We start from the raw sequence: 24,488 nt of genomic DNA, 5'->3' as shown, positions 1-24,488 counted from the left end.
ATGAGTTGGAACGTGACTGGAGCTGGAGCAACCTCAGGATGCCTCGGGATGGGGAGAGAAAGAGAAGCAGTGGAGAAAAATTAGCGTAGCTGCTGTTCATGATATTGACAGCACAAGTTGATAATGTGATGTGATCAGATGTATGAACTGATCAAATGCACCAGTAGCACCAGTGATATCAGTAGTTATTAATAGAAGTATCAGTAGTTTCAGCAGAGGTATCAGTTGATGTAAGTATCCAGCGTATTTGTATGAATGAAGAGGAACAGCGGTGCTGATTGATGGTGTGGAGGGAAACGGCGGCTCGGCAGGAAAAACAACGATTCCATTGAATATTGTCTGATGTAACTCACTTGGCCTGTACTTGGTGGTGCAGGGTTTAGGCAGAAGAACATCTCTTTGTTTCTCGTCATTCTGTCGCCGTACATACAGCGGTGGAGGTCAGAGCAGGTTTAGATCTGAGGAGCAGCAGTGAAGCTTGTCCTCAGCAGGAAGAGGAAACATCAGCAGAAACATGGAGCAGATAAGGATGTAATGAAGAGGTAGGAGATGTGATGGTGCTGATTGGTTATTTGGATTGAGATATAGATGTTATCATTTGTAAAGCCTATGTGGGGCAGTGTTTGGAATTCTTCTTACTGGGAGTGGGCATGGCCTAAACCTGCCCGAACAAAAACAAAAAACACTATCAGTTATATGTTTGCATTTTTTTGTTGTTGTAAATATAGCTCTTGCTACTGCGCTCTCTCTCTCTCTCTCTCTCTCTCTCTCTCTCTCTCTCTCTCTCTCTCTCTCTCAAACACACACACACACAAACACACACACACACACACACACACACACTCAGATGCAGATCAACACACACACACACACACACACACACACACACACACACACACACACACACACACACACACACTCTCAGATGCAAATCAACAAAGACACACACACACACACACACACACACACACACACTCTCAGATGCAGATCAACAAAGACACACACACACACACACACACACACACACACACTCTCAGATGCAGATCAACAAAGACACACACACACACACACACACACACACACTCTCTCAGATGCAGATCAACAAAGACACACACACACACACACACACACACACACACACACACACACACACACACACACACACACACAGTCAGATGCAGATCAACAAAGACACACACACACACACACACACACACACACACACACACAGTCAGATGCAGATCAACAAAGACACACACACACACACACACACACACAGTCAGATGCAGATCAACAAAGACACACACACACACACACTCTCAGATGCAGATCAACAAAGACACACACACACACACACACACACACAGTCAGATGCAGATCAACAAAGACACACACACACACACACACACTCTCAGATGCAGATCAACAAAGACACACACACACACACAAACACACACTCTCTCAGATGCAGATCAACAAAGACACACACAAACACACACACACTCTTAGATGCAGATCAACAAAGACACACACACAGTCAGATGCAGATCAACAAAGACAAACACACACACACACACTCTCAGATGCAGATCAACAAAGACACACACACACACAAACACACACTCTCTCAGATGCAGATCAACAAAGACACACACAAACACACACACACTCTTAGATGCAGATCAACAAAGACACACACACAGTCAGATGCAGATCAACAAAGACACACACACACACACACACACACACACACACACACACTCTCAGATGCAGATCAACAAAGACACACACACACACACACACACACACACACACACACACACACACACAGTCAGATGCAGATCAACAAAGACACACACACACACACACACACACACACACTCTCAGATGCAGATCAACAAAGACACACACACACACACACACAAACACACACTCTCTCAGATGCAGATCAACAAAGACACACACAAACACACACACACTCTTAGATGCAGATCAACAAAGACACACACACAGTCAGATGCAGATCAACAAAGACACACACACACACACACACACACACACACACACACACACACACACACTCTCAGATGCAGATCAACAAACACACACACACACACACACACACACACACACACAGTCAGATGCAGATCAACAAAGACACACACACACACACACAGTCAGATGCAGTTCAACAAAGACACACACACACACACACACACACACACACACACAGTCAGATGCAGTTCAACAAACACACAAACACACACACACACACACACACACAGTCAGATGCAGATCAACAAACACACACACACACACACACACACACACACACACACACACAGTCAGATGCAGTTCAACAAAGACACACACACACACACACACACACACACAGTCAGATGCAGTTCAACAAACACACAAACACACACACACACACACACTCTCAGATGCAGATCAATAAACAAGCACATGCACACGGCTTGTTCAGGGTGAACATCCCTCATGTGGACTGTGATAGAGGATAAGACTCAGACAGGGTCAGTGAACTCCTCCAGCATACTGTGTTCTTTATAGAGATTGTCAAGGACACGAGATGACATCAGAGTGTAGTATTGTTCTGAGGAACACAGTTCTGGGTTAATAACACAACATGGCTATGTCACCTTAGTCAGGATCAGGACATGTCAAGTCAAAAAGCTCTTATTGTCATTTCAACCATGTATATGTGACGCAGCACACAGTGAAAACGAGACAATGTTCCTTCAGAACCCTGGTGCAACACACACAACATAAAGCTACATAACAGAACACAGGGTTCAGGACTAGTATGTGTCCTCACCACAAAAAGTACACCATGTGCAACCTGGTGTCAACAGTACAGACAGACAGTGCAAAGACAACACAAGACAAAGTAACACAAAACTCGAAATAGCGCCACCAGTAAACCTGTTGTATATTACACAGTGCGGTGTGTAAAAGAGAACCGAGTACAGGAGTGAACATGTACATGTCAAACTAATGCAGAAACAGCATGCAAAATGTTAAAAGTCAAATATGATATGGGTGGTGCTGAAGACATGGATGTGTGAAGTGAGTATGATTGTGTTTTTGAGTCTGTGTTGTACAGATCAGTCACACAGTTGTGTGTGTGTGTGTGTGTGTGTGTGTGTGTGTGTGTGTGTGTGTGTGTGTGTGTGTGTGTGAGTTCAGTTCTGTGTTCAGGAGTCTGATGGCTTGCAGGAAGAAACAGTTACACAGTCTGGATGTGAGGCCCGAATGCTTCAGAAGTGTGTGTGTGTGTGCGATGTGTGTGTGAGGGGTGCGTGTGAGGGGTGTGTGGGGTCATCATGCTGTGTGCTTTGCGGATGCAGCGTGTGGTGTAAATGTCCATGATAGAGGGGAGAGAGACTCTGATGATCTTCTCAGCTGTCCTCACTATCCTCTGTAGGGTCTTGCGATCCGAGACGGTGCAGTTCCCAAACCAGGCAGTGATGCAGCTGCTCAGGATGCTCTCAATGGTCCCTCTGTAGAACATGGTCAGGAGGTGGGAGGGAGGTGGGCTTTCCTCAGCCTTCTCAGGAAGTAGAGACGCTGCTGGGCTCTTGGTGATGGAGCTGGTGTAGAGTGACCAAGTGAAGTTCTCTGCCAGATGCACATCAAGGGATTTTGTTCTTTTGACAATCTCCACTGAGAATCCATCGATGATCAGTGGAGAATGGTCGCTTTGTGCTCTGCTGAAGTCCACAACCATCTCCTAAGTTTTGTCGATGTTCAGAGACAGGTTGTTTGCTCCAAACCAGGCTGTTAGCTGTTGCACCTCCTTTCTGTATGCTCACTCATCGTTTTTGCTGATGAGACCCACCACAGTCGTGTCATCGGCGAACTTGATGATGTAATTTGAGCTGTGCATTGCTACACAGTCGTGAGTCAGCAGAGTGAACAGCAGTGGCCTGAGCACACAGCGTTTGAGGTGCCCTTGTGCTCAGTGTGGTGGTGCAGGTTCTCACCTGCTTTCGAACTGGTCTTGAACGCCTGCTGAGTGGTCTGTATGCTGGGATCATGTCATCATCATTTGTGTAAACAACATCCAGCATGTTTTCTCCTCTGGTTGCAAAGTTCACATTCTGATGAAATTTGGGGAGCACAGTCCTGAGATTTGCATGGTTGAAATCTCCGGTGACAATAAACCATCCGTCAGGGTGTGTTTTGTAGTTCGCTAATGGTCCCATAGAGTACACTGAACGCTTCCTTAGCATTAGCGCTAGGTGTTATGTACACTCCAAACACAATAGTGGTGGTGAATTCCCGGGGTAAAGGTCTACATCTCACAACCATAAACTCCAACAGCGATGAGCAGTAGGTGGAAACGAGGAAAGAGTTCTTACACCATTCTGTGTTGATGTAAACACACAGACCACCGCCAGGAGTCTTACCGCACAGAGCTGCATTTCTGTCGGCACGAAACGCAGCTAACCCATCCAGCTGAATGGCGGAGTCCGGAACTCTGTCGCTCAGCCACGTCTCAGTGAACACAAAAACGCAGCAGTGTCTGTACTCACGCCGAGTAGCTTGTTGGAGTCTGATGTAGTCCAATGTATTGTTCAGGGAGCAGACATTTACCAGCAGGATAGATGGAAGAGCAGGCCGGCTAGGGTTAGCTTTTAGCCTTTTGGCCCAAAGTGGTCTCAAAACATACGCTGCTGTATGTTCAGTATAAAGCCCACTATACGAGATGGTATCAAAAGGTTTGGAGACTAACAGTGTAACTGGTGTTGATCTGAGCCACGTGTGTTCCCACGTCTGCGATTTCATTCAGACAGTGATTTAGAACAAAGAGCAAACGTGAGATTCTGCATGAAATTGGGCAAATTTGCGACAGAGACGTTTCATGTGACAAACAGTGACACTGCAATGAGTCATTCAAGGTGTTTTGAGTGACGCACGCCTCAAGAGCAGACCTTTAACGAGCTCAATCCCCAAAAATGTTTAAATAGTTCGGCAACTCGTGCATGATGATCGACAGAAGAACAATTCACACGATCTCAAATCTGCACCCTCCCTACTCAGCAGATTTTCTAACTTTGCTCTTTTCCCAAAGATAAAGATCCAGCTTGCCGTGTAGACAGCGTTGCAGAGATCTGGTGTGAATCGCAGAAGGTGCTTTAAACGCTTAAAAAAGAAGCCGTCCAGGACACGTTCCAGAAGAACACAGTTAGCTGTCTTACTCTGCACAGGGACTGTTTTAAAGGTGATCTTGTGGAAATGTAGATAAATAAAGTACTTTCTTGTGAACAGAGCGACTCTCCAAACTTTTTCATGCCATCTCGTCTCGTACACTATCATTAATGGTTTACTGTGGTCATGTCCCAAATCACACACTCTATTCACTGTATATTAGACATAAACACCTCTATTAGCACCAGTTCACTGTGGTCATTGCACTGTTCCTAGAGTTTCCCTGAACTGAGACAGGTTACATTCAGACACTCGGTCACCAGGAGTCTGCACACGTAGTTCAGATAGAGAGTGGAGAAGGGGGGTTGGGGGGTGGTGGTTGTGTAATGACTGTCTGAATGATCACCTCTCCATGCTCTAACTCTAAACTTGTGAATATCAGTATAATGATTAGAGGTTGTTTATCTGCCCCAGAGGTCAGTGTGCCATGTCTAACCCCCTCCGGGATCCTTTATAACCACAGGGGGAAGGGTAATGAGGCAAAACTGGACACACATCCTGCAAACAAACAAATATACTGTTTGATACACGTCCACACCGGACTGGATGTGTCCAATACCGTGAACAGGAGACGGGTCTGGGTCTGTGGGCATTAAAAGAATATTTATTGCCATCTAGTGGTTCAAAAATCAGCTGCAGCCGTGATGTGAGATGTTTGTATTGTTTATTGTGTTTCAGTTGAACACTGTGACCATAAAGCAGGAAATGCACTGTAGTATTGTACTGTCTAGGCATTGCCTATAATCTCAGGCCATCTTAAAGCATTTCATATGGCCTGTAGTTCTCCTGTAGGAAACCAAAACATCCAAACAACACTGAGAAATGACAGCCACTCTGCTCGGCTAATTCTACATCTTACTGACTCGTCTTAGGAAGCCAATCTGTTGTACAGATGAAGAGGATTAAAGCGCTGCTGCATCACTCTCTCTCTTTATATAAACTGCATTATGGGTATAATGGTATTGTAGGAAACTAAATGGTGTTACACTTCTGATTACAAGGTCCTGAGTTCAAATCCCAGCTCAAACAAGCTACCACCATTATGCCCCTGAGTGAGGCCCTTAACCCATCACCTGCTCAGACACACAGACAAAGAGAAAGAGAGCAGACAGACAGACTGACAGAGAGACAAAGCAGGCATACAGAGAGCAAGAGAGTAGACAGAGATTGAGAGAGAGAGAGAAAACAAACTGACAGACAGAGAGAGAGTGAGAGAGAGAGAGAGAGAGAGAGAGAGAGAGAGAGAGAGAGAGAGAGAGAGAGAAAACAAACTGACAGACAGAGAGAGAGAGAGAGAGAGAGAGAGAGAGAGAGAGAGAGAGAGAGAGAAAACAAACTGACAGACAGAGAGAGAGAGAGAGAGAGAGAGAGAGAGAGAGAGAGAGAGAGAGAGACAAAGCAGACAGACAGAGAAAGAGAAAGTGAGAGATAAAGAAACATAGCAAACAGACAGACAGATGAAGAGAGCAGACAGACAGACAGAGAGAGACAAAGAAGACAGACTGACAGACAGACAGACAGAAAGTGAAACAAAGCAGACAAACTGACAGATATAGAGACAAAGAAAGAGCATACAGACAGACAGAGATGGAGAGAAAGAGCAGACAGAAAAAGAGATGGAGAGCGAGAGAGCAGACAAACAAAGCAGATAGAGAGCATACAGCAAATAAATAAATAAAAGAAGTTAACAGTAAAAGTCTTAAAGCCTCTCAGTGTCCCTCTGTCACATGACCTCAGACAGGGGGGGGGGGGGTTCCCTTAGGCAGAGCTTCTGCCAAATCCATCTTTTCTCATTAATTATTCTCTCTGCTATCCCTCGCTCCAGCCCCCTCTGCCCTCCATGTCCGCTCCAATAATCACTCCATTCCACTGAACTGATACAGACACCAGCCCAGAGCTACAACACAACAACACAACATCACAATATCACAAAGCTGCACACTTTGTCAGCCTGCAACCATTTAGCAATACAAACGCAACGCAATGCAATGCAACACAAAAACAATTCAATATAAATGCAACACAAACGCAGCAAAAACACAATATAAATACAAGACAAATGCAACACAAACAAAACACAAACAATACAAATGCAACACAAAAAGAACAACAGATGCAACACAAATACAACATAAGTGCAATAAAAACGCAATGCAACCACAATAAAAATGCAACACGAATGCAACGCAAATGCAAAACAAAGGCAATACAAACACAACACAAATGCAACACAAACGTAGCACAAACACAAAAACCAGCATAAGGAAAACCTCACACACAAACCTGACTCATGACTTATTTAATTTACTGACTCAACTGACTCAGGAATCATTTAGTATACTGACTTAACTGGCTCAAAACGTATTTAACATACTGACACAACTGACCCAGGAATCATTTAACTTAATGACTCAACCGATTCACCTCTTATTCAATTTACTGACTCAACTGATTCAGGAGTCATGTACCTTACTGACTCAGCTTATTTAGGATTCAAATGACTAATTTACTCAACTGATACAGAACCTGTGTAGTTTTCCAACTAAACTGATTTGGGAGACACAGACACACCCTCACCCTCTAGACACCAGAGTGTTGACTGAACACACTCATTGAGTGAAAGTTAAAAATGCTGGTATTATGGAAAAGTGTTGGAGACGTATTTGTGCAGAATTAAAGGCATAGTCCAGGAAAGTGGTGTAATAAATTCGCTTATCTAGTCTTGCACAGGACTAATGGGGGGTGGAAGCTCAGTGGTTAAGGCACTGGGTTACTGATCGGAAGGTCGGGGGTTCAAACCCCGGTATCGCCAAGCTGCCACTCTTGGGCCCTTGAGCAAGGCCCTTAACCCTCTGTGCTCCAGGGTGCTGTATCATGGCCGAGCTTGCACTTTGACCCCAGCTTCTGAGTAGGCTGGGATATGCAAAGAAATAATTTCACTGTGCTGTAATGTGTATGTGACAAATAAAGTCTATTCTAATGTAGCTAACAAGTAACCAGCACTACTGTCACACTCAGGTAGGGGGCGTGGTTATTAAAATCATGTGTGTGCAGCATCTGGATAAGTACTTTTAAATGCAAAGATTAGATATTTTAGTAAAGCATCATGGTGCTAATCTAAGCTAGTGTCTGTGGGCAATGCAGAGGATTTCAGCACAGTTAAAAATGGTTTGATGAATAGGAGACTGATGAAGTTTCTGCTAATATGTGAAGAAGACGTATGGCTGGGTTGAAGAATATGCTGACTCAGCACTCTTCAGAGAACAGAGAAAGATGAGCAAAGTAACTTCTGAAGTCTGAAGTTAGGTCTGAGGCCTGAATCCTGATGCTAACTCGTCTCTAAACAGGTGCTTTAGTACACACAAGAGGAAGTAAGGGATCTAAGCAGACAGCTCTCACCATGGAGAACTGATATCTGGTGATATCTGAGTTACTGTTCCAATAGATCTCATAAATCCTTTCTCCTGATACAGAGCAGAGACACCTGACTGAAAACACACTGATGCTAAGTTATAGAGTGGAACACACCCACAACACCACACCCCAATACTACCACCCAATACTTCCCCACAAGATCATACCCAAAACACCACACCCCAATACTACCTCCAATACTAACCTGCAACACCATGCCCACAATATCACAGCCCAATACTACCCCACAAGATCACGCCCACAACACTACCCCACAACACTACGCCCCAATACTACCCCACAATACTACAACATAACATGTCCACAACACCACACCCGAATACTAACCCACAACACTACACCCCAATACTACAACATAACATGGCCACAACACTACATGCTAGTACTACCCCACAACACGCCCACAACACCACACACCAATACTACCACACAATATTACCCCACAACACTACACCCTAATACTACCCCACAACATGCCCACAACTCCACGCCCAAATACTACTCCACAACATACCCACAACACGCCCACAACACCACACACCAATACTACCACACAATATTACCCCACAACATTCCCACAACACCACACCCCAATACTAACCCACAACACTACACCCCAATACTACCCCACAATACTACAACATAACACGTCCACAACACCACACCCCAATACTAACCCACAATACTAGTCAAGTTTCAAGTCAAGTCAAGTTTATTTGTATAGCGCTTTTCACAACAGACATTGTCTCAAAGCAGCTTTACAGAAAACAACAGTGAAGGTGAATGGTGTGCGTTTGTCCCTGATGAGCAGCCGTGGCGACAGTGGCAAGAAAAAACTCCCTTAGATGATATGAGGAAGAAACCTTGAGAGGAACCAGACTCAAAGGGGAACCCATCCTCATATGGGTGACATCAAAAGTTTGGTCATAAATCTTTCAACAATACAGAACAATTTGTGATCATCATAGATCCAGCATCAGCTTCTCCATGCCAGGGCCTTTAAACACTCGGCATCTACTTCTCCATGATCATCCATAGGTCCATAATCTTCACGAGGTGGGACGTGACTGGAGCTGGCCAAACCTCAGGAAGCCTCGGGATGGGGAGAGAAAGAGAAGCAGTGGAGAGGAATTAGCGTAGCTGCTGTTCATGATATTAACAGCACAAGTTGATAATGTGCATGTGATCAGATGTTCTGGAGCACAAGGTTGTGATGTGATGTGTGTGATGTGTGTTATGTGTAGGCTTTGCTAAAAAGATATGTTTTTAATCTACACTTAAACTGGGAGAGTGTATCTGAACCCCGAACACTGTCAGGAAGACTATTCCAGAGTTTAGGAGCTAAATGTGAAAATGCTCTACCGCCTTTAGTGGACTTTGCTATTCTAGGAACTACTAGAAGCCCAGAGTTTTGAGATCTCAGGGAGCGTGACGGATTGTAGCATGTTAAAAGACTGGATAGATACATGGGAGCCAAACCATTTAGTGCTTTATAAGTGAGTAGCAGTAATTTGTAGTCTATTCGAAACTTAAAAGGAAGCCAATGTAGGGACGATAAGATTGGGGTTATATGATCGTATTTTCTTGACCTAGTAAGAACTCTTGCTGCTGCATTCTGAACTAACTGAAGCTTGTTTATTAATGATGCAGGACATCCACCTAGTAATGCATTACAGTAGTCTATTCTAGAGGTCATAAACGCATGGACGAGCTTCTCTGCATCAGATATAGATAACATATTTCTTAGCTTAGAAATATTTCTAAGGTGAAAGAAGGCTGTTTTTGTAACTTGATTGATGTGATTTTTAAAAGATAAGTTGCTGTCTAAAATAACTCCCAGGTCTTTTACCGTTGAACTAGTAGTTACAGAACAACCGTCTAAATGCAGGCTGAGATGCTGGAGCTTCTGTGTACTATTTTTTGGGCCGATGAGCAAAATCTCCGTTTTATCAGAATTTAATAGCAGAAAGTTATGGGTCATCCAATCTCTTATTTCTTCAACACACTCAGTTATGCGAGCTAATTGAGCGTATCGCCTGGTTTGGATGAAATATATAGCTGGGTATCATCAGCATAACAATGGAAGCTAATTCCATGCCTTCTAATAATATTTCCTAATGGAAGCATGTATATTGTAAAAAGCAGGGGTCCCAGAACTGACCCTTGTGGCACGCCATAATTTACTAGCATTATCCTGGATAGCTCTCCATTTAAATCTACGAAATGGTAACGATTGGACAGGTAGGATTTAAACCAGCTTAATGCCTGTCCCTGAATACCGATGTAATTCTGTAAGCGATCGAGGAGAAGATCATGATCTATAGTGTCGAACGCAGCACTAAGATCTAGTAAAACTAATAGGGAGATGTAGCCTTGGTCTGAAGCTAAAAACAGGTCGTTAGTGATTTTAACTAGAGCAGTTTCTGTGCTATGATGGGGCCTAAAACCTGACTGAAACTCTTCAAAGATATTGTTCTCCTGCAAGTGGTTACATAACTGGGGAGCGACAATCTTTTCTAAAATCTTAGACATAAATGGGAGATTTGAAATTGGTCTGTAATTCGATAGCGTGCTTGGATCCAGATTAGGTTTTTTAATGAGGGGCTTAATAACTGCTAACTTGAGGGATTTAGGGACATGACCTAACGATAGTGAGGAGTTAATAATATTTAAAAGAGGCTCACCAGCTGTATATAACACTTCCTTCAGTAGTTTAGTGGGAATTGGATCTAACTGACATGTTGTTGATTTAGCTTTCATAATAGCATCATACAGCTCTTCCTGTCCTATACATGTAAAACAGTGTAGTTGTGGGGTTGTAAGTACGATTGTGTCGGGAGATGCTGTCAGAGGTTGAACTGCCACAATTGTTTTTCTAATGTTATCTATTTTTTCAGTGAAGAAATTCATAAAGTCTTCACTACTAAACTGTGATGGAACACATTTTTCAGATTCCTGATTTGTTGTTAATTTAGCGACTGTACTGAAAAGGAACCTGGGATTGTTTTTGTTATTTTCTATGAGTTTGCTCAGGTGTTTAGCTCTAGCAGCTTTTAGCGCCTGTCTGTAGCTAAGCATACTGTCTTTATACGCAATTCTAAATACCTCCAATTTAGTTTTCCTCCATTTTCTCTCCAGATTACGTGTTGTTCTCTTTAGGGCATGCGTATGACTATTATACCAAGGTGCAGGTGCTTGTTCTCTAACCTTTTTTAACCGGATGGGGGCAACAGTGTCTAAAGTGCTAGTGAGGATAAGGTCTATGTTGTTCGCCATCTCATCAAGATGATCAGCAGTTATGGGTTTAATATGAAACTGAGATAAATCAGGCAGGTTATTTATGAATCTGTCCTTAGTGGTTGGAATAATAGTCCTACCAAGTCGATACCGTGGTGAAACACGGGTAATCTGCTCTACCGGTAGTGTGTACAGTAGGAGATAATGGTCTGTGATGTCATCACTCTGGGGTAAAATATCTATATCAGTGACGTCTGCTCCGTGGGATATTATTAAGTCTAGTGTGTGGTTAAAACGGTGGGTTGGTCTGGTGACGTTTTGTTTAACTCCAAAAGAGTTTAGTAAATCGACAAATGATAATCCTAGGGCATCGTTTGCATCATCTACATGAATATTAAAATCTCCTACAAGCAGCACTTTATCAAAGCTGATCAAGAGGTCTGAGAGAAAACAAGCAAACTCATGAAGAAAATCAGCGTAGGGTCCTGGGGGTCTGTACACGGTGACCAGAGCGAGTTTTCTGTGCATGTCTGAAAGTGCAACTTTAAGAACGAGCACTTCAAATGATTTAAAGCTGAATCCTAATCTCTGACTAACATTAAGAGAAGCACTATAAATGGTTCCTACACCCCCCCCACGACCAGTCTGACGGGGCTCATGCTTATAAACATATCCTGACGGTGTCGACTCGTTTAGACCCATATAATCACCTGGTTTAATCCAGGTCTCAGTGAGACAGAGTGCTGAGAGATTATTATCTGTGATCATCTCATTTACAATCAGTGCTTTGGGTGCAAGTGATCTAATGTTTAAAAGACCGAACTTTAGAACTTTGTTGTGTTTGTTTATCTGGCATTTTTCAGTTTTAACTGCAATAAGATTATTTCTGGATCTTGTGTATGTAATTATTGGTTTTACTACACGAGGAATAGATACGGTTTCTATAAACTGGGCTGTGTGTGAACTTGTAACTATTTGGTCTGTAGTATGCGTGTTCTTATAGTTGAAGATTTCTTGATGTCTTACCAGTCAGATGGTGTGTAGTATCCTAGAGATGTTATCTGATAGCACTGCTGCTCCAACTCTGCTGGGGTGCAGGCCATCAGGGCGGAAGAACCTAGGACGCTCCCAGAAACAGTTCCAGTTATTAACAAAGAGAAGTTTATGTTCTCGACACCATGACTGTAACCATTCATTTAGTGCTAAAAGTCTACTAAACTTCTCAGCCCCTCACTGGTAAGTGGGAAGAGGTCCTGACACTATAATCCTCGTTGTGGGTGATGTGCTGCGTACCGTCTCCACCAGGATCCTGAAGTCCCTCTTTAAGATCTCCGTTTGCCGCAGCCTGGTGTCGTTTGATCCGGCATGGAGAACAACCGCTCCGAAGTTCTCGTTCAGGATCGCGGGTACCTGCGCAGCGACATCCAGAACACGAGCACCAGGAAAACAGCGAGTGTGCACCTTACCTTTAGCTCGGGTAGCGCGGACATGCCGGACGATGGAATCTCCGAGAATAACAGTGTCGCGTTCCGTCTCGCGGAGGGGGACGAAGCGGTTCTTGGTCGAGATCTCGAAGGCCGGTGGTGGAGGTGGAGACGTCCTCGATCGGGGCTTGGCTTGTCTCTTCCGCCGCGGCCGCATCCAGGGTCCATGTTGCACCGGTGCCGGAGTTGTAGGTGCGCTGGGCCTGGGCATAGAAGCACGCGGAGTTGATGTGCTGGGAGCGTTAGGTTCAACCCGGGAGTTTACCTGGGATGAGTGCGCGTCCGCCCGGGATGTTTCCAGCGCCGCTTTCCGCTCTCGCAGCCGGTCATGCTTTACATGCAGCTCGCGAATCTGTTTCTCCAATGCCTCCATCTCCAACGCCACCGTTTGCAACTCGAACGAGTCCTCACCTGTGCTCGAATGCAGACAAACAACCGGCATAGTGCTTATCGTCACGAACAGATTTATTATACAGAGATGTCAGTGAGAGAAAATAAATATAAACAACACTAGTTATAGTCGAGTTAACTAACTACAGGCACAAGTCAGGAAGACAAAAACAATTAAGGATTATTAAAAGAGGAAAAACGGATGGATAGATAGCAAAGTTTGTTTGAAAGACGCCGAGAGAGATACAAACACGTAACTCGCGGCAAACAAGTCAAACACAGGAAGCTACGTCACAGGAAGCTACAATACTACAACATAACATGGCCACAACACCATGCCCACAACACTACATCCCAGTACTACCCCACAACACCACACCCCACCCCACAACACGTCCACAACTCCACACACCAATACTACCACACAACATTACCCCACAACACCACACCCTAATACTACCCCACAACATGCCCACAACACCACGCAACAAATAGCACTTGAACCTTGAACCTACAGAACCTAGAGGTGTAAAAACAAATGATGGTCTTACTAAGAGTAAACCAGATGTAATGGCTGCATGTCTCTGCAGAATGCTGTGGGACCCATGTTGGTTATGTGTGTCCTCAATTCTGACTAAATTACCAACAGTGTCACCAGCAAAGCACCTCCACACAATCACAGCATCACACCTCCTCCTCCATTCTTCACAGTGGTAACCATCCTTCAGCCTCTGTGCGTCTAACAAAGACACAGAACCAAAAAAACCCCCAAAAAAACATCTTAAATGTAGACCACCAGACCAAAGGACAGTTTTCCACTGATCTAATGTTCATTCCTTGTGCTTCTGACCCAAACAATTATCTTCTGTTTGTTGATCTTTCTGAAGAAATGAAAATAAATAAAAACAAAGACATTCCTCAACACCTTGGCCATATATAAGGGAGATGTTCAAAATTATCGGTGTAAATTATCGGTCACCATCAGATTTGATAAAGCACATACAGATAATCTAACGTTTTATTGTGATATCTTTCTTGTCATGAGATATTTTATTGAGTAAAGTTTTTTTCCCTACAATTTTGTTTGTTTTTTATATAAGAATGATGGATGAATGGAGGAATAAGAAGTCTGACTGCACCCCAGGCCCCCTCACCTACATCAGTACCTGCCTTTCATAACACCCTTGTGACTGATGAACACAAATATCCATAAGCACACTCCAAAAATCTTGTGGATCTAGTGGAACACCTTCCCAGAAGAGTGAAAAGTAATTATAGGAGCAAATTGGGACTAAATGTTGAATTCAATGCTCAAGAATTAAATACCGTACTTATGACAAGGTGACCGAATACTTTTAGAAATCTTCTTTTTCTTCTTCTTTCGGCTGCTCCCATTATACCCCCCGTCCTCTACATCTGCCTCTTTCACACCAACTACCTGCATGTCTTTCCTCACCACATCCATAAACCTTCTCCTTGGCCTTCCTCTTTTCCTCCTACCTGGTGGCTCCATCCTCAGCATTCTTCTACCAATATAATTCATGTCCCTCCTCTGCACATGTCCAAACCATCTCAATCTCACCTCCCTCACCTTGTCACCAAAACATCCTACATGCGCTGTCCCTCTATTAAACTCATTTCTAATCTTGTCCATCGTCGTCACTCCCAACGAACATCTCAACATCTTTTAGCTCTGCTACCTCCAGCTCCACCTCCTGTCTTTTACTCAATGCCACTGTCTCTAAACCTACAACATCTCAGGTCTCACCACAGTCTTATAAACTTTCCCTTTTATTCTTGCAGATACTCTTCTATCACAAATCACTCCTGTCACTCTTCTCCACCCACTCCACCCTGTCTGCACTCTTTTCTTCACTTCTCAAACACACTCTCCATTACTTTGCACTGTTGACCCCAGGTACCTGAACTCCTCCACCTTCTCCACCTCTTCTCCCTGCAACCACACCCCTCCACTGCCCTCTCTCTCATTCACACACATGTATTCTGTCTTACTCCTACTGACTTTCATTCCCCTTCTCTCCAGCGTGTACCTCCACCTCTCCAGGCTCTTCTCAACCTGCTCCCTACTCTCACCACAAATCACAATATCATCTGCAAACATCATAGTCCAGGGAGACTCCTGTTTGACCTCGTCCGTCAACCTGTCCATCACCACTGCAAACAGGAAAGGGCTCAGGGCCGATGATACAGCTGCAAATAAGTATTTGAACACCTGAGAAAGTCAATGTTAATATTTGGTACAGGAGCCTTTGTTTGCAATTACAGAGGTCAAACGTTTCTTGTAGTTTTTCACCAGGTTTGCACACACTGCAGGAGGGATTTTGACCCACTCCTCCACACAGATCTTCTCTAGATCAGTCAGGTTTCTGGCCTGTCGCTGAGAAACACGGAGATTGAGCTCCCTCCAAAGATTCTCTATTGGGTTTAGGTTTGGAGACTGGCTTGGCCACGCCAGAACCTTGATATGCTTCTTACAGAGCCACTCCTTGGTTATCCTGGCTGTGTGCTTCGGGTCATTGTCTTGTTGGAAGACCCAGCCCCGACCCATCTTCAATGCTTTAACTGAGGGACGGTTTTGGGGGTTGTTCCCCAAAATCTCGCAATACATGGCCCCGGTCATCCTCTCCTTAATACAGTGCAGCCCTGTCCCTTGTGCAGAACAACACCCCCAAAGCATGATGCTACCACCCCCATGCTTCACAGTTGAGATGGTGTTCTTGGGATGGTACTCATCATTCTTCTTCCTCCAAACACGTTTAGTGGAATTATGACCCTATTTTGGTCTCATCTGACCACATGACTTTCTCCCATGACTCCCCTGGATCATCCAAATGGTCATTGGCAAAATTAAGATGTGCCTGGACATGTGCTGGTTTAAGCAGGGGAACCTTCCGTGCCATGATTTCAAACCATGACGTCTTAGTGTGGTAGCTCAGTGGTTAAGGCACTGGGCTTTGGATCAGAAGATCACAGGTTCAAATCCCACCACCACCAAGCTGCCACTGCTGGGCCCTTGAGCAAAGTCCTAAAACCCTCCCCTGCTTAGTTGTAAGTCGCTCTGGATAAGGGCGTCTGCCAAATGCCGCAAATGTGTATTACCAACAGTAATCTTGGAAACGGTGGTCCTTTGCAGGTCATTGACCAGCTCCTCCCGTGTAGTTCTGGGCTGATTTCTCACCTTCCTTAGGATCATTGAGACCCCACAAGGTGAGATCTTGCATGGAGCCCCAGTCTGAGGGGGATTGACAGTCATGTTTAGCTTCTTCCATTTTCTAATGATTGCTCCAACAGTGGACCTTTTTTCACCAAGCTGCTTGGCAATTTCCCCGTAGCCCTTTCCAGCCTTGTGGAGGTGTACAATTTTGTCTCTAGTGTCTTTGGACAGCTCTTTGGTCTTGGTAGTAGTTAGTAGTTGGATTTTTACTGATTGTATGGGGTGGACAGGTGTCTTTATGCAGCTAACGACCTCAAACAGGTGCATCTAATTTAGGATAATAAATGTAGTGGAGGTGGAGATTTTAAAGGCAGACTAACAGGTCTTTGAGGGTCAGAATTCTAGCTGATAGACAGGTGTTCAAATACTTATTTGCAGCTGTATCATACAAATAAATAGTTTAAAAATCATACATTGTGATTTCTGGATATTTTTTTTTTTAGATTATGTCTCTCACAGTGGACATGCACCTACGATGACAATTTCAGACCCCTCCATGATTTCTAAGTGGGAGAACTTGCAAAATAGCAGCGTGTTCAAATACTTATTTTCCTCATATATATATATTTCTTTTATTTTTTATTTTTGAAACCTTTTTATTTTTAAAAGTATTTGGTTACCTGGTCATAAGTACGGTATGTAATTTTTGAGCATTGAATTTAACATTCAGTCCCAATTTGCTCTTATAATTTCCGGTATGTGTGTGTGTGTGTGTGTGTGTGTGTGTGTGTGTGTGTGTGTGTGTGTGTGTGTGTGTGTGTGTGTTTGTGTGTGTGGCTATTGTTGAGCAATCCCATGCTGTCAAGGTGTAAGCACTAAAGATAGCAGAGAGAGGCGCTATATGTAATTTCTATATTTTATATGTCATTTTAGTCTTTTCAGTTCAGTTACCAGTGTGACACTAAAACAGGTGTAGTAACAGCTACTTTTTACTGAAGAACATGTCAGAGCCCAAACTTCATTACTTTAACTTGAGTAAAAAAGTGTAGTCAGAACTTTAACTTTTACTGGAGTTTTTTAAAACATGAGTATCTGCACTTCTACTTAGTAAACGATGTGTGTACTTTTGCCATCTCTGTTCCTGTTTTATTATAGTGCTTGATGTTTTCAGAGACTGCACGCAGGGATACGTTTAAAGTTCTTGAGATGCTCTCACACTTTCCTCTACACAAGACAACTGATGCTCTAAAGCACATAGAAGGTAAGAAATGTCACAAAAGAACCCTTGATAAGACCCACCTTTGACCTGTAACCCATTCCAGGTGACACCTCGTCAATCTGATGAGAGAAAGCCATGAGTTTGTTAAGCAGCATCAAAGAGCTAATTTAAAGAATCTAAAAAATAAAACATATTGTGGCTTCTTTAACATGTTTTCGTTTATTACATAATTCCAGACATGTTCTTTAATAGTCTGGATTCTTCAGGAGAAGGCGTGGCCATACTTTTGACTGGTTCTGGATTCAGGATTTGTGTAATTTATTTGGGTGTAGACCAAACAACTATTGTTTATTAATGAACAGATTCTGAATCCCAGATGAACATAAACGTAGTTCTGGGCTCAGGAACCTGACATTTTAATTGTTCCTCTGTGTAGCTCTATAAAGAGGATATTAAACACTGCCTGTGTGTGTGTAATTCACACTTGTCTCGGTACAGATGTTCTCTGAGGAGAAGAAAGCAGGTTTGAGAGAAGGCAGAAACGGATTAATGCTCCACAGACTCACTGTATGCTAATACAGGAGGCTATAAAACGGCGTGTCTGTAATCCAGAGCGCTGAGACGTGCTAGGACATAAAACACTGCAGTATTGGGGGATTAAATCACTCCAGGGAGCACTGTGTCCTGACCAGTTGCTGGGAGACAGAGGAACAAGTGCAGAAAGAAAGAGAGCGAGTGTTCCTGAGTGCCCTGTGAGGATCCCACAATGTAAACACACGCCCCGGACTCATGTCTAAATATTATGACACACCGTGTGACGGAACGTGAATACACACCCGCGGATCTGCAGCGAGCTCGCCGAGATTCCTGAGAATGTTTCTCCTCTGTTAGATCAGATTCACAAACGTTAGAAATCTTCTAAATACAGTGTTTACATAATTACTCACTTTTAGTTTTTCTGCATGTACACTCTTTAAGTGTGAGATTTGAGCATTATACACTCTCTGTGTGAGATCTGAACTTATACACTCTCTCAGTGTGAGATTTAAACTTATACACTCTCTCAGTGTGAGATTTAAACTTATACACTCTCTCAGTGTGAGATTTAAACTTATACACTCTCTCAGTGTAATTTAAACTTATACACTCTCTCAGTGTGAGATTTGAACTTATACACTCTCAGTGTGAGATCTGAACTTATACACTCTCTCAGTGTGAGATTTGAACTTATACACTCTCAGTGTGAGATTTAAACTTATACACTCTCTCAGTGTGAGATCTGAACTTATACACTCTCTCAGTGTGAGATTTGAACTTATACACTCTCAGTGTGAGATTTAAACTTATACACTCTCTCAGTGTGAGATTTAAACTTATACACTCTCTCAGTGTGAGATCTGAACTTATACACTCTCTGTGTGAGATTTAAACTTATACACTCTCTCAGTGTGAGATTTAAACTTATACACTCTCTTAGTGTGAGATCTGAACTTATACACTCTCTGTGTGAGATCTGAACTTATACACTCTCTCAGTGTGAGATTTAAACTTATACACTCTCTCAGTGTGAGATTTAAACTTATACACTCTCTCAGTGTGAGATTTGAACTTATACACTCTCTCAGTGTGAGATTTTAACTTATACACTCTCAGTGTGAGATTTTAACTTATACACTCTCTCAGTGTGAGATTTAAACTTATACACTCTCTCAGTGTGAGATCTGAACTTATACACTCTCTGTGTGAGATCTGAACTTATACACTCTCTCAGTGTGAGATTTAAACTTATACACTCTCTCAGTGTGAGATTGAAACTTATACACTCTCAGTGTGAGATTTAAACTTACACACTCTCTCAGTGTGAGATTTAAACTTATACACTCTCTCAGTGTGAGATGTGAATTTATACACTCTCAGTGTGAGATTTGAACTTATACACTCTCAGTGTGAGATCTGAATTTATACACTCTCAGTGTGAGATCTGAATTTATACACACTCAGTGTGAGATCTGAATTTATACACACTCAGTGTGAGATTTGAACGTATACTCTCAGTGTGAGATTTGAACGTATACACTCTCAGTGTGAGATTTGAACTTATACACACTCAGTGTGAGATTTGAGGAAAATTGGGAGTTTTGACCCTCAGTGTCAGGGCCATGTGCTGGAGGAATGTTCCATCTTTTTTCACTCTAACTGAAGGCTGAATTAACACACACACACGCACACACACACACACACACACACACACACACACACACTCAGACACACACACACACACACACACACACTCAGACACACACACACACACACACACACACACACACACACACACACACACACACACACACACTCAGACACACACACACACACACACACTCTCCAGCACTGAGAGCTTCAGGGATGTAGAAACGTTCTAAAGCACACCCCCAGTGAAGCCACGCTCATCAGCCACGCTAAAGTGTGCACTTGAAGAGAATCGATCACGCTAGCATGCGGAGGAGTTCCAGCTAAATGGACAGGGTTCCTCTCTCGGTTCTCTGGGTGTGTGTGGACTGCTGTGAGAACTCAATAATGGCGTGACAAAGAGCTGCTGTCTCACTGAGGGATGTGCTGATGATCCTTCTTCTTCTGTGGTGGTCTGAAACATCAGGTTCGACGACTCGCTCTCAGATCCGCACTTTAAAGACTTCAAGAGCTTCGTTTAGAACTTTTCTTTGGAGGGTAAAGATTTTGGGTTCTACAGTTAAGTACAGTTATGTTCCGAGTTCTTCAAATACACAGTGAGTCATTCTAATATTGGGAATGTTCTAAATGTGTCTTTACACCTAGAGTTCAGGAGCATCTGAAGTTTTATTTTTCTAAGATCCACAATGTTCTTCAGGGACAGAATTTGGGTTCTGCAGTTTTACAGTTTGATGTTTCATCTCACAAGTTTTTATTTATTTATTTTTATCAATATTCTCTAAGTTCTAATCCCTGGAACGTTTTGGATGCTAAAGTTCTAATTGCTCAATTTTTGTGCGAGGTTCTCAAGCGTTCTAAGTTCAACAGTTTTATCTTTAATCTCAAATGATTCTAGAAGGTTTCAGTGCAGGACAGTTCCACCCTGCGCTTTTAGAAAACCAGCCGACAGCTTGGAGATATAACGCAGAACCTCTTGGAACTCAACCCAGTGGGTTCTAAGAGCTAGAGTACTGCATCTCTAAATACAAAAGTTCTTACTTTTTAATGGAACTTGAATTCTAGCTGTAAGTATTCAGATCTTTTAATAAAAGAACTTTAATTATTTCAGGGTGCTAAAGTTCTAAATTCTGCATTTTTACCAGGTTCTTGAGTACTTTAATAGTTTCATCTGTAACTTGTATTCCTGAAGGTTTCCATGCAGGACATTTACATCCAGCTGTCTTCACTCTCAGATATATTTGTCCATATTTGTGAAAGGTTCTGGAAGCTGAGTTCTACTTAAATGTTGTTCTACTCCTCCATATTCAGAATCTATTATTATTATTGTTAAATAGTCCAATGAGTAACATTTCTAAAGTTCTACAGTTTAATATGTTCTCCAGGAACAGAGTTTGTGTTCTGCAGTTCCCCAGTTTGAGATGTTCTTCAGGAACAGAGTGTGGGTTCTGCTTTTCTAGTTCAACACAGAATCATATAGCACATGAGGATGATCCTGCAGAGAAGAGAAGATAGAGGTGGTGGAGTAGTAGAAAGTCCAGCACAGATTGGGGTTATGGGAAGGTGTTTAGAATCGTTGTGGCTGCCAGGAAAAAGCTATTTCAGACTCTGACAGTATTTGATTTGATCAGTCTGTATCTCCTGCCTGAGGGAAGAAGCCTGAACAGACTGGGTTCAGGGTGTGAGAACTCCTTGTGGTTTCTCTCCAGCATGTGTGATGGAGCAGCTCAGTCACTGATGAGGAACTCTGTTGATGTAACTAGTCTCTGAATCTGGTGCTTGTTTATTTAGGTTTGAGCAGAACCACAGAGTGACTGATACACACACGATGGATTCAGTGGAAGTCCTGTAGAATTGCTACAGCAGATCCTTGAGCAGGTTGAACTTCCTGCTTACACCACTGTAAAGGATGTGGTGAAGAAGGCATGTGAGTGATGGGTTTAGATGTTTGTGTGTAGTATTTGAATGATAATGTGTGTATTGTAGTGCTGCTCCCTTCTTCATAAAATAAAATTCTGGGTGCTAAAGTTCTAAATGCTACATGTTTTGTGTTTGAGGTTCTCAAGGGTTCTAAGTAGCCTTAAATTCTAGAAGATACACTAGAACATATCTATGTATATATCCATCAGAGATATATCACAGAACATCTGAGCGATCAACCTGTAGAATTCACCAAGGCTCTAGGGTTCTACACAATGTGAAAGTTCTAGAAGTTTGAATGTATTTTAAACACATGCTAGCTTAGCGCCGAACTTTTAGATCTTTCATTATTAAAGTGCTATAAAAGGTGCTCAGGTTCTACAGTTTGATACTTTGTGCTGAAACTGTAATTATGACAGTGATGAAGTTCTAAATGAGGAACATTTGTTTAGAAGTGTAGGAGAAGTGTAGGAGAGCTTCTTCTACCAAAGTGACTTTGAGGTGTCATCTCAGAGGAACAGAGCAGAATCTCTTGGGTTCTTCCTCTGTTAGAGTTCCAGATTACTAGGTGTATTTTCGCTGTAGTGGTTTTAATATAAATATATAAACATTTCTGAAGGTTCTGAGGATTCTGAGGGTTCTGAAGGTCCTGGGGGTTCTAAGGGTGTAAGTGCTTTAGAATTCTACATGCTGCAGTTTGTAAATGATTCTAGTTCTGAGTTGCTGAAGTTTGAAATGCAGAACATTTACATTCAGATGACAGAGTGAGAACCTGAAGAGTGAAGAACGTGTGGATTTGTCTGAGGGCTCCAGAACTCCACATGGAGAAGCTGCAGGCTGAACTGAGAGAGAGTTTTATATCATATATGGTGTCTTTTGGTGTGTGTGTGTGTGTGTGTGTGTGTGTGTGTGTGTGTGTGTGTGCATGTGTGTGTGTGTGTGTGTGTGTGTGTGTTTCGTGTACAGGGCAGGTTGTAGCTCCGCTGCAGTGTGAAGTGTTTATGACACTGTATAAATCCTGAGTGTTAATGAGACTGTTCAGCTCTTCATTTGTGTGTGTGTGTGTGTGTGTTTGTGTGTGTGTGTGCGTGTGTGTGTGTGTGCGTGTGAGAGAGCTCATGAAGGTCCTGAGTCCTGAAGGTTCAGTGTTATACAGCACTGAAACTGGAGACTTCTTCCCTCCATCTTCTATATTGAGAGCTACACACATTTTGAATCAGTTTAATACCCCTGGGGTGTGTGCCGTCTCCGTGATCACACTGTTACTATGGTAACCAAGAAAAACTTGTGCTACTGTTATAGTGAACTCATCAACAGCTTCTGACCAATCAGAGCACACGATTCACCCGCATATATCTATACCTCCTCATACCTCAAATACTTTCATCTGTAAAAGTTTCAGTTTACAGCAAAGAGCTGTGTGTGTGGGGGGGATGGGGGGGCTAGGGATAGGAAGTCAGGGATTTGTGAGAAATGAACATTGGAATATAAACATTACATACCGAGAACTCTAATCTCTCTGCCCCCTAGTGGTGAGAGTCATGCTCTGCAGCTGCCCCTGGCATTGAGAGCAATGCCATGCAGCTGCCCCCTTGTGGTGAGAGTATTGCCCTGCAGCTGCCCCCTGGTAGTGAGAGAAATGCCCTGCAGCTGCCCCCTGACGATGAGAGTATTGCCCTGCAGCTGCCCCCTGACATTGAGAGTATTGCCCTGCAGCTGCCCCCCTGACGGTGAGAGTAATGCCCTGCAGCTGCCCCTGGTGGTGAAAGTAATGCGCTGCAGCTGCCCCTGGTGGTGAGAGTAATGCTCTGCGGCTGCCCCCTGGTGGTGCAAATAACGTCATGAAGCTGCCTCCTGGTGGTGAGAATAACTTCCTGTAGCTGCCTCCTGGTGGTGCAATAATGCTCTGCAGCTGCCTCCTGGTGGTGCGAGTAATGCCCTGCAGCTGCTTCCTGATCTGATCTGAACAGGGGTCATCAACATGTATTACATGTATTACCTCGACACCTGAAAACACAGGCTTCTCGCTTCATGAGTGGCTCATAAGTAAGAATCAGGGTCATGATTGGTCAAGGCTAACTGATGTGTGTGAGGAGAGAAGGTTAGAACATCTGGTCCGATGATACAGAAGATCTCATGTAGCACAAACTGCAAAAACAGTGCTGGATGTTATTGTGAATGGACTCAGAACATACAGATTCATTCTATC

At 43.2% G+C, this 24,488-nt stretch overlaps 1 protein-coding gene across 5 annotated transcripts in view; it reads left to right on the top strand.

Annotated features, from left to right (window-relative positions):
- The first annotated feature begins 358 nt into the window (after positions 1 to 358).
- The window catches only part of gjc2 (gap junction protein gamma 2), a 27,871-nt gene continuing 3,741 nt past the window's right edge, over positions 359 to 24,488 (top strand). The window contains exon 1 of one of the 5 annotated variants that reach the window (XM_083540998.1): positions 359 to 542. The gene's annotated coding sequence lies outside the window, so the exon portion shown is untranslated. Of the gene's footprint in view, positions 543 to 2,736; positions 3,091 to 20,392; positions 20,959 to 24,112; positions 24,381 to 24,488 lie in introns of those variants that run through there. The other 4 variants (XM_083541002.1, XM_083540999.1, XM_083541000.1 and 1 more) reach the window with 4 other exon arrangements.

Source organism: Silurus aristotelis, assembly GCF_946808225.1.
Source record: "Silurus aristotelis genome assembly, chromosome: 5".
NCBI lineage: Eukaryota > Metazoa > Chordata > Actinopteri > Siluriformes > Siluridae > Silurus > Silurus aristotelis.
Note: the sequence above shows the minus strand (reverse complement) of the source record. Positions and strands in the feature narration are given on the sequence as shown.